The sequence below is a fragment of the Pseudochaenichthys georgianus genome, chromosome 7 (assembly GCF_902827115.2).
Source record: "Pseudochaenichthys georgianus chromosome 7, fPseGeo1.2, whole genome shotgun sequence".
In the NCBI taxonomy this organism is placed as follows: domain Eukaryota; kingdom Metazoa; phylum Chordata; class Actinopteri; order Perciformes; family Channichthyidae; genus Pseudochaenichthys; species Pseudochaenichthys georgianus.
Genome location: NC_047509.1, coordinates 3,051,182 through 3,065,149, shown reverse-complemented (window position 1 = coordinate 3,065,149; position 13,968 = coordinate 3,051,182). Strand labels below are relative to the sequence as shown.

At 43.7% G+C, this 13,968-nt stretch overlaps 3 non-coding genes across 3 annotated transcripts in view; all 3 read left to right on the top strand.

The window, feature by feature from the left end:
• The window catches only part of trnap-cgg (transfer RNA proline (anticodon CGG)), a 72-nt gene extending 27 nt beyond the window's left edge, over nucleotides 1-45 (top strand). Inside the window, exon 1 of the tRNA in view lies at nucleotides 1-45. This exon is cut by the window's left edge and continues 27 nt beyond it. This is a non-coding gene — a tRNA (tRNA-Pro).
• Nucleotides 46-655: 610 nt separating this feature from the next.
• trnap-cgg (transfer RNA proline (anticodon CGG)) lies at nucleotides 656-727 on the top strand. Its single transcript has one exon. It is a non-coding gene; the product is annotated as a tRNA-Pro (tRNA).
• An 11,536-nt stretch (nucleotides 728-12,263) lies between these two features.
• On the top strand, nucleotides 12,264-12,335 carry trnap-cgg (transfer RNA proline (anticodon CGG)). The gene has a single exon. It is a non-coding gene; the product is annotated as a tRNA-Pro (tRNA).
• Nucleotides 12,336-13,968: the final 1,633 nt, after the last annotated feature.

The window sequence follows — 13,968 nt, the reverse complement described above, 5'->3', positions numbered from 1 at the left end:
TGCTTCGGGTGCGAGAGGTCCCGGGTTCAAATCCCGGACGAGCCCAGGATGTCTTCAAAGATGTGGAACAGGTTAAGTTTAGATAGCAAAAAAAGTGTGTTGTAAGCAATGTGCACTTCACAATTTGAACTGCTAGAAATCTAGTGATGAATTGGGGCAAATAATGATCAAAGCTCATCTTCTGTGTAGAGAAGCCATACATTTGTATCCAAGCTGTGTTCATTGAGGACAAAGTGCAATTCATGGAAAAGTGTTTTGCATTGTCATTTAAGCAGTCTGTCGTGGGGAAGCCAGAAAAATTATCTTTCGTCATGGCTCGTTGGTCTAGGGGTATGATTCTTGCTTCGGGTGCGAGAGGTCCCGAGTTCAAATCCCGGACGAGCCCACGACATCAACAACAGGTTTAGTTTAGGTATCAACAATTGTTCTTCTTAAGCAATGTCTACTTCACAATTTGACCAATCCTGTGCCCTGCTAGAAACCTAGTATTTAGTAGGGGCACAAACTGACCAAGGCTCATCTTCTGTGAAGAGGAGCCATGCATTTTCATCCAAGCTTTGTTCATTGAGGACAAAGTGCAATGAATGGAAAAGTGTTTTGCATTGTCATTTAAGCAGGCTATCGTTGGGAAGACAGAAAAATTGCCTTTCGTCATGGCTCGTTGGTCTAGGGGTATGATTCTCGCTTCGGGTGCGAGAGGTCCCGGGTTCAAATCCCGGACGAGCCCACGACATCAACAACAGGTTTAGTTTAGGTATCAACTATTGTTGTTATTAAGCAATGTCTACTTCACAATTTGACCAATCCTGTGCCCTGTTAGAAACCTTGTGTTTAGTAGGGGCACAAACTGACCAAGGCTCATCTTCTGTGAAGAGAAGCCAGGCTTAAACAGGCTATCGTTGGTAAGGTAAAATAATTGTGTTTTGTCATGGCTCGTTGGTCTAGGGGTATCATTCTAGCTTCAGGTGCGAGAGGTCCCGGGTTCAAATCCCAGACGAGCCCAGGATGTCTTCAAAGATTTGGAACAGGTTAAGTTTAGATAGCAAAAAAGTTTGTTGTAAGCAATGTGTACTTCACAATTTGAACTGCTAGAAATCTAGTGATGAATTGGGGCAAATAATGATCAAAGCTCATCTTCTGTGTAGAGAAGCCATGCATTTTCATCCAAGCTTTGTTTATTGAGGCATAATGCAATGAATTGAAAAGTGTTTTGTGATGTCATTTAAGCAGGCTATCGTTGGTAAGGTGAAATAATTGCTTTTCGTCATGGCTCGTTGGTCTAGGGCAGTGACCACCAACTGGCGGCCCGCGGGCCACATCCGGCCCGCCAGACATTCTCATCCGGCCCGCACGACGGGGGTGACTGGTTACTGCTTTCGCCTCCCACCCATTTTTTTGTTTACAACGTTGTGAGTAAGGTGCAGTACCGGAGTCCAACAGAGAGGCAGCAGCTGCTGGACAGTAGACTGCGTACTGCGAAACCTTCCCTGCCTTCAACAAGAGGTGACCCTTCGTTGTGAAGAGTCTGCTTTGTGCGCTCCGCCTCCGCAGCAGTAGCCCTGCTGCCACGGAGTCCAACAGAGAGACAGGAGCTGCGGGACAGTAGCCTAGAAGCAGAGCCATTTAATAGAAGAGTTACGACATCTCCGTTCACTCCAATGGACCACTTTTTTACAGCAATGGCGGATCGTGGAGCCTCTCAATCGTTCCCCGGAAGTTAGCGCCAAGGCTGGCAGAGCTGTGGAGTTGCAGCATAATACACCGTTCGTGACGGACTTTTAAAGGTAAGAAGAAGTTTAAAGATGTATATTGCGGATATTATCAGTACATCTGATTCTAATGAACATGTGTATTAAAGGATGTCAGTGGATTATCCCTAAATTAGTAGTTTTAGGGAACGTTTACAGATAACAGATTAAGCTAGTGTAACCGGTCTGGTTTGACGCCACATGTGGTCTCTGCGTTGTGTATGCGTTGTGTAAATGAGAACGACTTCCTTCTTGCCAAACGGGATTTATTCTCTGTGCAAAACAGAATATAATAATTAGAGCAGGAAATCGCTTCATCGGCTTTCTAGCTTCACACTTCTCCTCAGTGCAGCCTGAAGCTAACTCAGGAAAGTATACATAACAAACAATACAATTTACAGTTACAAACACAAAAAGAATACCCACATACCTGTGCAAAACAGAATATAATAATTAGAGCAGGAAATCGCTTCATCGGCTTTCTAGCTTCACACCTTCAGTGGAAGAAAACACCCACATGTCAGATTAGCATATAGCTACACTTTAGAAAGCTCCCAAACAGTTTGAAGCGCTGCACATTATATAAACTAGTCACACGGCAAAATATAGATACTAACTGCAAATAGGTTTGGCTTGTGTGAAGTGTAACATTAAACAATCTGTTAACATATAAAATACAACATTTATGACACCACTCGTTCCACTTACTTCTCCTCAGTGCAGCCTGAAGCTAACTGAGGAAAGCAGCGCGAGTCTGCTGAAATGTGCCGGTGCCAAGAGTACCAAAATAAAACGTACTTTTCAAAATAAAAGCATCTAAAATATAAAGTGACAGTGACAAGTTTTACAAATAAAGTATGGACAATGATTTTACTGAAATATAAACAAGTGAAGTTATACATCGGTTACATACACCCCTCCTATATTTCGCAAAAATTCAGACCATAGTGTACCTCTGAATAAACTATTCTGACCTCCAAGACAACTGACATCAAACTTGTGCAGGGTTAACTGAAAAACTCTTAGCTCTACCATCGGCTGTAAAAGCCACCTACTATATAGGTTCAGAGAAAACATAAGGGAGATCAAGCCTTAGTCCCTCCTAGATCAATATGATGCCTTGTACACCATACAACTCCCTGCTACTCTCAAACATGTAACATATTACACATACATTAGACATTGTCCCTTAAAAAGCATATTCACCAGATCAGAGGTACAAACAAAAACAAAAAAACTACAAGCTTGTCACTTTAAAACAGTGTAAGTAGTGACTGAGATCTCTGGTTAACTGAACTCACAAAACCCCTTAAATCAAAAGGCTTTTGGACCATGGACTCAATGAATCGATTGACTCTTTTGCTAACCCTGCCTGCCCTTGTCCTGACTACAGGTTCAGTTTCTACTGTCGATTGTACCTGTGTAACTGTGACATGACCTGTGTCTGCAGGATGTGACTGAGTGTTTAGGTGTCCTGAATGTACATGTGACATGAATGATGAGTCTGAGTCAGCCCCTGCAACTAAGCTGTCGAAATTAGTGTCTCTGCTGGACCGGTTCTGGTCATTTGGGAAGCCCTGAATTGGACCATCTGCAGACCAGTCCACTTCTGGAATGCCCTGACTTGACTGATCCACCTCAGACGATCGTTCACTCATAATCATTTGACTCCGGGTTTCCTCTGATCCACTCATTATCCACATACTGGTCCTGCCTCTTGAATCCTCCAAAGAGTCCAGGGAATCAGTCGTATACGACCTTTCCTCCGCTTCAGTATCACACAAGTCTTCTCCAGTTGTCACCACAGGCAAAAAGCTGATGTCTAAGACCAGGTTTCGATGAACTATCTTAGTGTTTCCACTACTGTCCACCAGCTTGTATGTGTGTGTCTGCAGGTTTCTGTCTTTAACGGTGTACACAATTGCACTCCATTTGTCAGCCAGTTTCTTCTTTCCTCTCTCACCTTTGTTTGCAATGAGCACTCTGTCCCCTAAGTTCAGGTGAGTGCCTCTCACTTTTCTGTTGTAACCACTTGCTTGTTTGTCCTGTTCTTTGATGCTGTGTTCTTGGGCAATTCTTACTGCTTCATGAAGATGTGACATGAGCGTTTTGGCATAGCTTTTGTAATCAACAACCACTGGATCATGCAACACTTGCTTGAACATCACATCCACAGGGAGCCTCGGGGTTCTGCCGAACATAAGCTGGAACGGTGCATATCCTGTTGTTTCATGTACTGTTGCATTATATGCAAAAGTCAGAGCTTGTATCTGTTGAGGCCACTTGTGTTTTTCTTTTAGAGAGAGAGACCGCAGCATATTCCCAAGTGTTCGATTGAATCTTTCCGTTCCTCCATTTCCCATTGGATGGTATGCCGTAGTGTGTGATTTGGAGACTCCGGAAAGTTTGAGCAATTCTGCTATGAGCTCACTCTCAAAATTAGCTCCCTGATCGGAGTGAACACGCTCTGGAAAGCCATACACACAAAACACATGATCCCACAGCTTCTTGGCGACCTGTTTTGCAGTCTGATTAGTGCATGGAAAAGCATGTGCTAGCTTTGTGAAGTGGTCTGTCAAGACAAGAACATCCACTGAGTGCTGCCTACTATCCTCCGCACTCCAGAAGTCTATGCACACTAACTCCATGGGGGCCGACGTCCTGATGCTTTCAAGTGGGGCTCGAGCAGAGGGTTCTGGTGTCTTCGCCAGAATGCACCTTTGACAGCACTTGACATACTCTTTGACATCAGACTCCATCTTCGGCCAAAAGAACCGCTGTCTTGCTAGATGCAAGGTCCTAGCCTGTCCCTGATGCCCAGCAACATCATGAATGCCATGTAATGCTTTTTCTTTAAGACTGTCAGGCAGAACATACTGATGCCTCTTTTGTTTACTGAAATGATCCTTGGTGACCCGATAGAGGACACCATTCTGAACCTTCAGTCTCTCCCATTGTTTGATGAGAACCATAACTTTGGCATCTAGTCCTGATCGTTCACGTCTGGAAGGACGGCGGTTGCGAAACACAAATGGTAGGAGTTTTGAAATAATGGGATCAAATTCCTGACTGTGCTTGAGTTCCTCTAACGAGAACACAGGAAGGGAGTCTTGGTCCGGCAGCAAAAGATCCTGGACAGTCTGAGCCAACTCCACAGCTCTCGTCTCGGCAGCAATCTCCCACTGAGCATGAACATCCAAAAGAGCCTTGACAGCTCCAGAATCACTGTGACACATGAGGGGGTCAGATTGAGACTTAATGTTGCCACCAGGTAACTTCTTCATCTACTGACACTGGACTTTGAGTCGGAAAGTGTCTTGAATGCCGTCGTGACTAACACCCTCGGCTTCAGCAAGAAGGTGACTGTACTGCTCTGTGATGAGCCTGTGGCTTACTGATCTTGCGAAAGGATCTCTGCTGAGAGCATCAGCCACTATGTTCTTGGTGCCAGGTATATGTCTCAGGTCGAATGTGTAAGGAGCGAGCCTAGACACCCAGCGCTGTTCGCACGCATCAAGCTTCGGTTTCGTCAGGATGTAGGTAAGAGGGTTATTATCAGTCCATACTGTAAATTCATGGCCTTTTAACCAATGGCTAAATTTTTCACACACACTCCATTTCAGGGCCAGAAACTCAAGCCTATGGGCGGGATATCTCTTCTGAGAGCCACTGAGAGTCTTACTTGCAAATGCAATGGGACGTGCTTTCTCTTCACCAGCTGGTATCTGTGATAGCACGGCCCCTAGCCCGTCCAGAGAGGCATCAATAGATAGAATCAGAGGGCGAGAGAAATCTGGGTGTGAGAGGACGACGTAGCTCAAGAGACTGTCTTTCAGATTACAAAGAGCCGCATCACATTCCTCTGTCCAATCAGAGGGTTTCAGTTTCCTGAAGGAGCCGGTATTGGAGTTTAGCTTGACTCTCCCTCGTCTCTTTTGGCCTGCAGTAAGAGCAAACAGTGGCTTGGCCATAGCAGAACAGTTAGAGATAAAATGTTGATAGTAGAACACCATCCCCAGAAAAGACTTTATCCTCTTTACTGATGGTGTGCAACCATCGTCTTCCATCAGGTCCAACTTTGACATTTTTGATATGACCTCAATTTTTGCTGGATCCATAGCCACTCCATTACCATCTATAATGTGACCTAGGAACTTGACTGAAGATCTCATCAGGTGGCATTTCTTTGGACTCAGTTTAAGGTTGTGAAGCCTGAGCCGCTGAAAAACAACCTCCAGCCTCTCCAACGCCTCTTCTTCAGTTTCAGCAAACACAAGCAGATTATCAAGATAACACAGCAAACTGCTGAAGTTCAGGTCTCCAAATATGCTGAGCATCATGCGCATGAATGAGGCAGGACTGTTGCACAAACCTTGGGGCATCCTGTTGAATTCATACAGTCCCATTGGAGTAGTGAATGCAGTGTATTTCTTGTCCTCCTCTGCCATTGGGATGTTATAGAAGCCAGAAGTCAGATCCATTGTGCCGAAGTAGGTGTTCCCACCCAGGGCAGCCAAGCAGTCTGACTGGTGTGGTAATGGGTGCGCATCCTTGAGCGTCCTCGCATTCAGCCACCTGAAGTCTGTGCAGAGTCTCAAACTGCCATCTTTTTTCCACACAAGTACGAGGGGAGAGGCATAATCACTTACTGACTTCCTGATGATCTCCTGTTCTTCCATTTCTGAAAGGACCTGTCGCAGTTTCTGGTAATGGGCTGGTGGCACCCGCCGGTAAGGGAGACGGAATGGTCTCTCATCAGTGAGCCTGATGCGGTGCTTGAAGCCCTCTGCCTCACCGCAGTCCATAGAATGTTTGGAGAAAATGTCATTGTACTTTTCAAGCAGCGCGACCAACCTCTCCTTCCCACCTTGGCCAGCCTGGCACTGATCGATATCAACCTCAGTGAGTCCAACCTGTTGTAGTCGCTGCTTGAAATCTGTAGGTTTAGCCTTGCCTAGACTTTCCTCCTCCTTAACGTTGTTGAGTTGGCTGGTACTTTGAAAAACCTCAAACTCTTCAACAGCTAGACAGGGGAACACGTCGGCCAACTTGCTGTTTCTTTTCAGGGTGATAGGCTTGTCTGACACGTTTGTGACTTTCATTGGGATCCATCTGTCACCCCACAATGGTGTAATAACACGCCCGATCATGATGTTACGAGGCATGCACTTGGATGAGGTGGGCTCAACTATTACTGTGCTGCCTGGAGACATGGGAGCGTTATTTGGCAACTTACCCCAAACAAGATGTTCTTTCTTAGTCATTAGCGTAACCGCATGCTGGAGTTTAACGGTCCCTATTCTGTCTGGAAGCTCCTCGCCTCTCCACCTGGATGAGTTTGCCATGAGATCAAGGAACTGTTCACACTCTGGGAGAAGATTGCCACTGGAAACCAGGCGCCAATAGTCACTGGTTATTTTCAGCTGATGCATGATAAATCTGATGACATTTGTGCCTATGATTAAGTCATCTCGTTGGCCAGGCACCACAAGAACAGGTACGATACAGCTCTCCCCATACAGTTTCATTTCCACTTCGTACATACACTTGGGTTTGCCAAGTGTCCCTCCACAACCTATTAGCACAATCTCTTGAGTCAAAGGAATGGATTCTGAGAGTATATTCTCACTCAACATCTTCTGCTCTGCCTGCTCGCTGAGAGTACAAGCCATGGAACCAGAGTCAAGCATCCCCTGCACCTGAAATGTGTTGTTAATGCTAACAGGGGTGTAAAACAACTCATCAAAAGGGCCCACTCTCTGTGTATTTTGCACTATTACCTTAGCATCGGCTGGTGCTGCTGCGCATGCTTTTATATAATTAGTTTCAATATCACCACTGTTGAGGGTTTCTTCTCTGTTTCCCACACATTCCCTCACTAAATGCGGGCCAGTTAGTTTAAAGATGGAGAATTCTGTGGCGGGAAAGCCGGAGAACCTCGGCCAGCCTGACGGTTAGGACAGTTCTTCCTGATGTGGTTTGCCTCGAAGCATGCTAAGCAGAGGCGTTTCTGCCTGCAGTGTGCAAGGGTGGAATGATCTAGAGACTGGCAGACCCTGCAGGCTGTCGGTTGAAATGGATCAGAGGGGAGTGGTTTGTGTGTAACCTGGTTGTTCTGTGACAATGCTCTGTCAAATAAACTGACTAACATTTTCATACAGTCATCATTACAAGAGGGCTTGGATGCTGTGCTGTTCTCACCTTGCATAGATGACTCCTGTGGGTGACATATTGTCTCTGAAACGTCAGGTGCGGAAACCTGGACGTGAACTGTCACTGGTTTAACTCTCTTTGATTTGGAAAGCACCTGTTCTTTCATTTCAGTTTGGTAGCGATCGATATGCTCTTGGATTTCACTAGCTGTCCACTTATTTGGTGCCTTAAACTTGAAAACAGCAGCAAGGGTGGGATCTGAGCAGTATTTGACAAACATCATTGCTACTTCCTGACAAGAATCCTCCATCTTCCGCCCTAGCCTCTTCAAGCCCTCCTCCGCTGCATCAACTGCCTTGTTTAGCCGAAGCCAGTACTCTACGGGGGACTCTCCTGCCACCGGAACTGTACTGTAGAAATCAGCCATGGGCATACATGAATAGGTCACATCACTAAAGTGTTGTCTGAGGATGTCATAGATCAATTGTGGGTTATCTTGAGGCTTCATGGATGGGCAGCTCCTCAGAGTTATCCTCACTATGTCTTTAGCCTTGCCCATTAACTTAGACATTATCTCAATGTGCTGTTCTCTCAGAGGTGTGGCTCGTTTCCTGAAACACACTCCCATTAACTCTTCCCACTCACAGACTGTGTTCTTGTCAGATCCATCTCCTCTGAAGACTGGAGGCTCTCTCACATCTGACTGCAACACTAACTTTGCACCAGTCAAGTTGAGGTAAGTGTGGTCACTGGGTAACTGGCCAACACCGCTCTGAGCTGGTGTGGCTCCAACACCCCTTGCTTCACATTCCCCCCTTAACTGATCTCTTATAGTCTGTCCTACCTGCTGAGCAATGTGTGTTATCAGGTTATTTAAAGCTGGATCATTTGTATCTGGAAGGCTTGAATGTGAATCCTCCTCACTCTGAGGAGATGCTACATGACCTAGCATGCGAGTAGAACAAAAAGCTGGCGAATCTACATTAGCTGTACCTCTGACTGGGATAAAAGGGTACCCGCTGATGGGTTTCCCTCTTCCAAAACCGAAACTAAAACTGTCAGTTAGAACATTGTCCCCATCCATTTTACCAGTAACATATGTCATTTTTAACCCTGTATACCAAACTTCAAGGTCTTCAGTATACAATCAAATACAGAAATGACAAATGTACTCTCTAAACAATGAATGTAAAACAATTACAGAGAGAAAAAAAAAAAGAAAACAGTTTCCTCTATGTAATTCCTTTTCTTCAATACATGAAAGTAAGTGTGCGGCGTGTAGCAACCTCTGGTGACCAAGCTGGTGTTGATCCACAGCCTCAGGAACGACGATGGAACAGTCTGAAGCACTGTGAATCCGGGTCACGGCACCACTGTAACCGGTCTGGTTTGACGCCACATGTGGTCTCTGCGTTGTGTATGCGTTGTATAAATGAGAACGACTTCCTTCTTGCCAAACGGGATTTATTCTCTGTGCAAAACAGAATATAATAATTAGAGCAGGAAATGGCTTCATCGGCTTTCTAGCTTCACACTTCTCCTCAGTGCAGCCTGAAGCTAACTCAGGAAAGTATACATAACAAACAATACAATTTACAGTTACAAACACAAAAAGAATACCCACATACCTGTGCAAAACAGAATATAATAATTAGAGCAGGAAATCGCTTCATCGGCTTTCTAGCTTCACACCTTCAGTGGAAGAAAACACCCACATGTTAGATTAGCATATAGCTACACTTTAGAAAGCTCCCAAACAGTTTGAAGCGCTGCACATTATATAAACTAGTCACACGGCAAAATATAGATACTAACTGCAAATAGGTTTGGCTTGTGTGAAGTGTAACATTAAACAATCTGTTAACATATAAAATACAACATTTATGACACCACTCGTTCCACTTACTTCTCCTCAGTGCAGCCTGAAGCTAACTGAGGAAAGCAGCGCGAGTCTGCTGAAATGTGCCGGTACCAAGAGTACCAAAATAAAACGTACTTTTCAAAATAAAAGCATCTAAAATATAAAGTGACAGTGACAAGTTTTACAAATAAAGTATGGACAATGATTTTACTGAAATATAAACAAGTGAAGTTATACATCGGTTACACTAGCATACCGAAGCAAGTTAGCAACACACGTTGAACAGCCTTTTAATTGTAAATTCCGTTCTCTTAATGTCATTTCGTCCAACATGTTGAATTAGAGAAGAGGGGCTTCTAAACGGGATTGTATGCGGGGGTGGAGGGAGTTAAATATTAGATAAATATAACTTTGGTGCGTGTAAGAGTGAGTGTTTTTAGCAGAGCCATATCGTGTCCTTGTGATTCTGTTGATTATTACCTGTCTGTATAATGTTGCAGCTCAGCTGATTTTGGATTGATGGCAAAGGGAGAGGGACTTAAGTGAGAGTGAAAACACAAGGTAAGTTTAATACTACTGTTTTATATAAGTAAACACCTTATCTCCCCAAGGCATTTCCCATCCAATAGGTGTGCTGTGTGTGTATAACCCTTTCTCCTGTCTGTTACTCCCTCTCTCAGCACAAGAACCAGAGGGGGATTCAATGGAGCCTGAATACCTGCACTGAGACCCTCACCCTGCACCCTGAGTCTCAACTCTCAGTGTTTTTCAAGCCTTTCCCTGTTTTTTTGTATTAAACAAAACATTAAGCTTTCCCAATGGTCTGGTTTTCGTTTTGTGAAAAAGTGCAAATGCAGTGTTTGTATATAATTACATCACATATTTTGTTGCTGTTGGTCGTGAAATTGCTCCTGCTGACTTGAGCCAGCCATTTTTTCCTCCGCTCTGTGTCAGTGGGGAAGCCGTACATTCGTACTCCTTTCTCTGAGCGATTTGAGCATCCCCAGGCAGCACAGCAAACCATGGTGGCGACTAGGAGGCAGCACAGCAAACCAGGACAACACGGAGGAAAAGGCACCGACAAACTGCACGATATGCTATTCAATGTTTATTGAATTCCATGTATTTGCAATGGATGTTCCTAAAACAACACATTTAACATCATCATCATCATCATCATCATCATCATCATCATCATCATCATCATCATCATCATCATCATGCTGCTGCTGCTCCTGCTGCTGCTGCTAGTCCTTTGATAGTCACCTGTCGGTCTCCTGTCCTTTCTGAAAGCCATAAAGACGACATTAGTCATTTAGATAACTTGTCCTCAGTTACCATGGGATTACTGAAACTACCATGAATTTAAGAAAATGGTAGAAATGAATCCAATCTGAATTTTAAAGCATTACTTTAGATCCCCTCCCTCTAAATGTATCAATAAACATTAGAAAGTGATGCTCCTGACTACCATACAAGTTTAAGAAGATAATATTGGTTTGAAAGAATTCAAAGCTATAAATAAACAGCAACAGGCTCTTTAACCAAGGCACTGTTAGTAACATGTAAACTAGCTGTTCACACTAATCCTAATATTATCACTTAATATTAGCAAATTCGATTTTATTTTTTAAAACATATTGATGTAAATACATACACATATCGATTTGTTGTATAAATATTGCAAATCAAAACCTTTATTCACTAATAATTACCAAAAATCGTAGTTCTATCTCCTGTTATCAATGCATTCACATTGCCCGCCATGAACTTCCGGGGAACGATCCTCGTCTACATGAACCACGTGACGATAACCGTTTTTGGACTTCCGTTGTCGTAACTCTTCTATCTATATGGCGCTGCCTAGAAGCAGGGTTGGGTTGTAACCATAGACTGGTTGTAACGTAATACATGTAACGGCGTTACGCAGAATATAAAAATCAAGTAGGCTAACTGTATTCAGCTGGCGTTACATTTCAAAAACGAGTAATCTGATTACAGTTACTTTCGTAAACCTGAAGTGAATACATTTTGGAATACTTATTGGAATACTTATTGGAAAAGTTTCCTCACAAAATGTAATATTCATTACCGGCAGACCTGTGTGAACTTTGCACAGCGCTGCAGCGTGTCTGTGAGTGAGAGAGGTGCAGTGTGTCTGTGAGGCCCCGCCCCCGCACTCAGTAAGTGAGAGAGAGATCTCTTTTAAAATATATTGAAAGTTAGAAACGGAGATGGTTGGATAAAATGTGCAAGATAACGTTTATGTATCATTTCTTTATTGTCGAAATTATGACATTTCATAACGATCAAATCAAAGTGAATGGCCTGCTGCTGCTGAATGCAAGTGACTGGAACAAGTTTTAAAAGTTATTACATCGTTTCAGATAATAAATTAAAGGTCCGCAGTACCTGAGCGTCCTCCACTAGCATTGTGGACTATATAAAAATCACTGGCCCGCGATTGTGTCTATAATTGTGAAATAATTGTGTTTTGTCATGGCTCGTTGGTCTAGGGGTATGATTCTCGCTTCGGGTGCGAGAGGTCCCGGGTTCAAATCCCGGACGAGCCCAGGATGTCTTCAAAGATGTGGAACAGGTTAAGTTTAGGTGGCAAAACAAGTTTGTTGTAAGCAATGTGTACTTCACAATTTGAACTGCCAGAAATCTAGTGATGAATTGGGGCAAATAATGATCAAAGCTCATCTTCTGTGTAGAGAAGCCATACATTGTTATCCAAGCTGTGTTCATTGAGGACAAAGTGCAATTAATGGAAAAGTATTTTGCATTGTCATTTAAGCAGGCTGTCGTGGGGAAGAGTGAAAAATTGCCTATCGTCATGGCTCGTTGGTCTAGGGCAGGGATGGGCAAATGGCGGCCCGCGGGCCGCATGCGGCCCCCACCTCCTCTTTTTGCGGCCCTCAGATTAATTTATAAACAACGTAATTAATTAAAAAAAAAAAAATTTAATTTTTTTTTCTTTTTTTACTTGTAGTACTGATACCGTCCACTAGACTCCTAGTTACGTCGCGAGCTGCGTAGATGATTTAAAATACCGCGAAATAATCTGTGACGCATTTGTGTGTATTGTGTTTGTTTCCCGGGGAAACCCTCACAAGAAACACCGGCTGTTGTTATTCCTGCTCTGACGTTAAGTTGCCTCTTGTAATTATGCCTTTACAAGCTTAACAGTTGTTTTTATCATCTGAATTTGGCGAAACAAGTTTAATATTCTTAAAACCAAGACTTTGTTTATTTGAAATCAGATGAAAACAAACTGTCACGGACCCTGCCGTGTTATCGATTACTACGCTTTTCATTCATAATTTCAGCGGGAGGGAGGGGGAGTGGTGCTGAGGAACAGCAGAGTGCGGGCTGACAGGTGTCTGTGTTGACATTCCCCTTATTGTGGAATAAGGGGAATGCAGAGACTGGCTACAAATGTTTTAGGTTCAAGTTAGATAACTAATGTCTGGGTTAGTGTTCATGACTTCATGTTTATGTCCTCTAATGGTTAATCTCAATACACACACATTTTCCGTGCTTTCCAATAGTTTAAAATAGTTGTATTCCACTGTTTAATAACCTGTTCAATACAAACATGCCACTTGTAAAAATGAAATAACATTTCTGTGAACTGATATTTGTTTAGTGAGCTTATTAGAGGATGTTCCCAGTTTTTGGGGATGTTCCCTTTGATTGTAAAATGTCAATGAAGATGTCAGACTTAGTATATTTGTTAATAATTACATACAACACATGGCATTTCTGTGTGTGTGTGTTCCAAGTGAATCTGCGGCCCCCTGGTGGCCAGTATATCAATGATGTGGCCCCCACCACCATCAAAGTTGCCCATCCCTGGTCTAGGGGTATGATTCTCGCTTCGGGTGCGAGAGGTCCCGGGTTCAAATCCCAGATGAGCCCATGACATCTACATAGGTGTGGAACAGGTTTAGTTTAGGTATCAAATATGGTTAGTTGGAAGCAATGTGTACTTAATAATTTGACCAATACTGTGCCCTCCTAGATACCTAGGCCGTTTCTCAATCTCCAGGATACTGGCTTCCAAGCCAATATTTCAAGGATGCTACGTCATCAAGTGGCACAGCAGGACCGTTCCAATGTCCAGCATACTTGGAATTCCACCGAGGCCACGTCCTTGGTTTGAGGGAAATTTTGAGGCTGCACATGGGAAGACTTCACGTC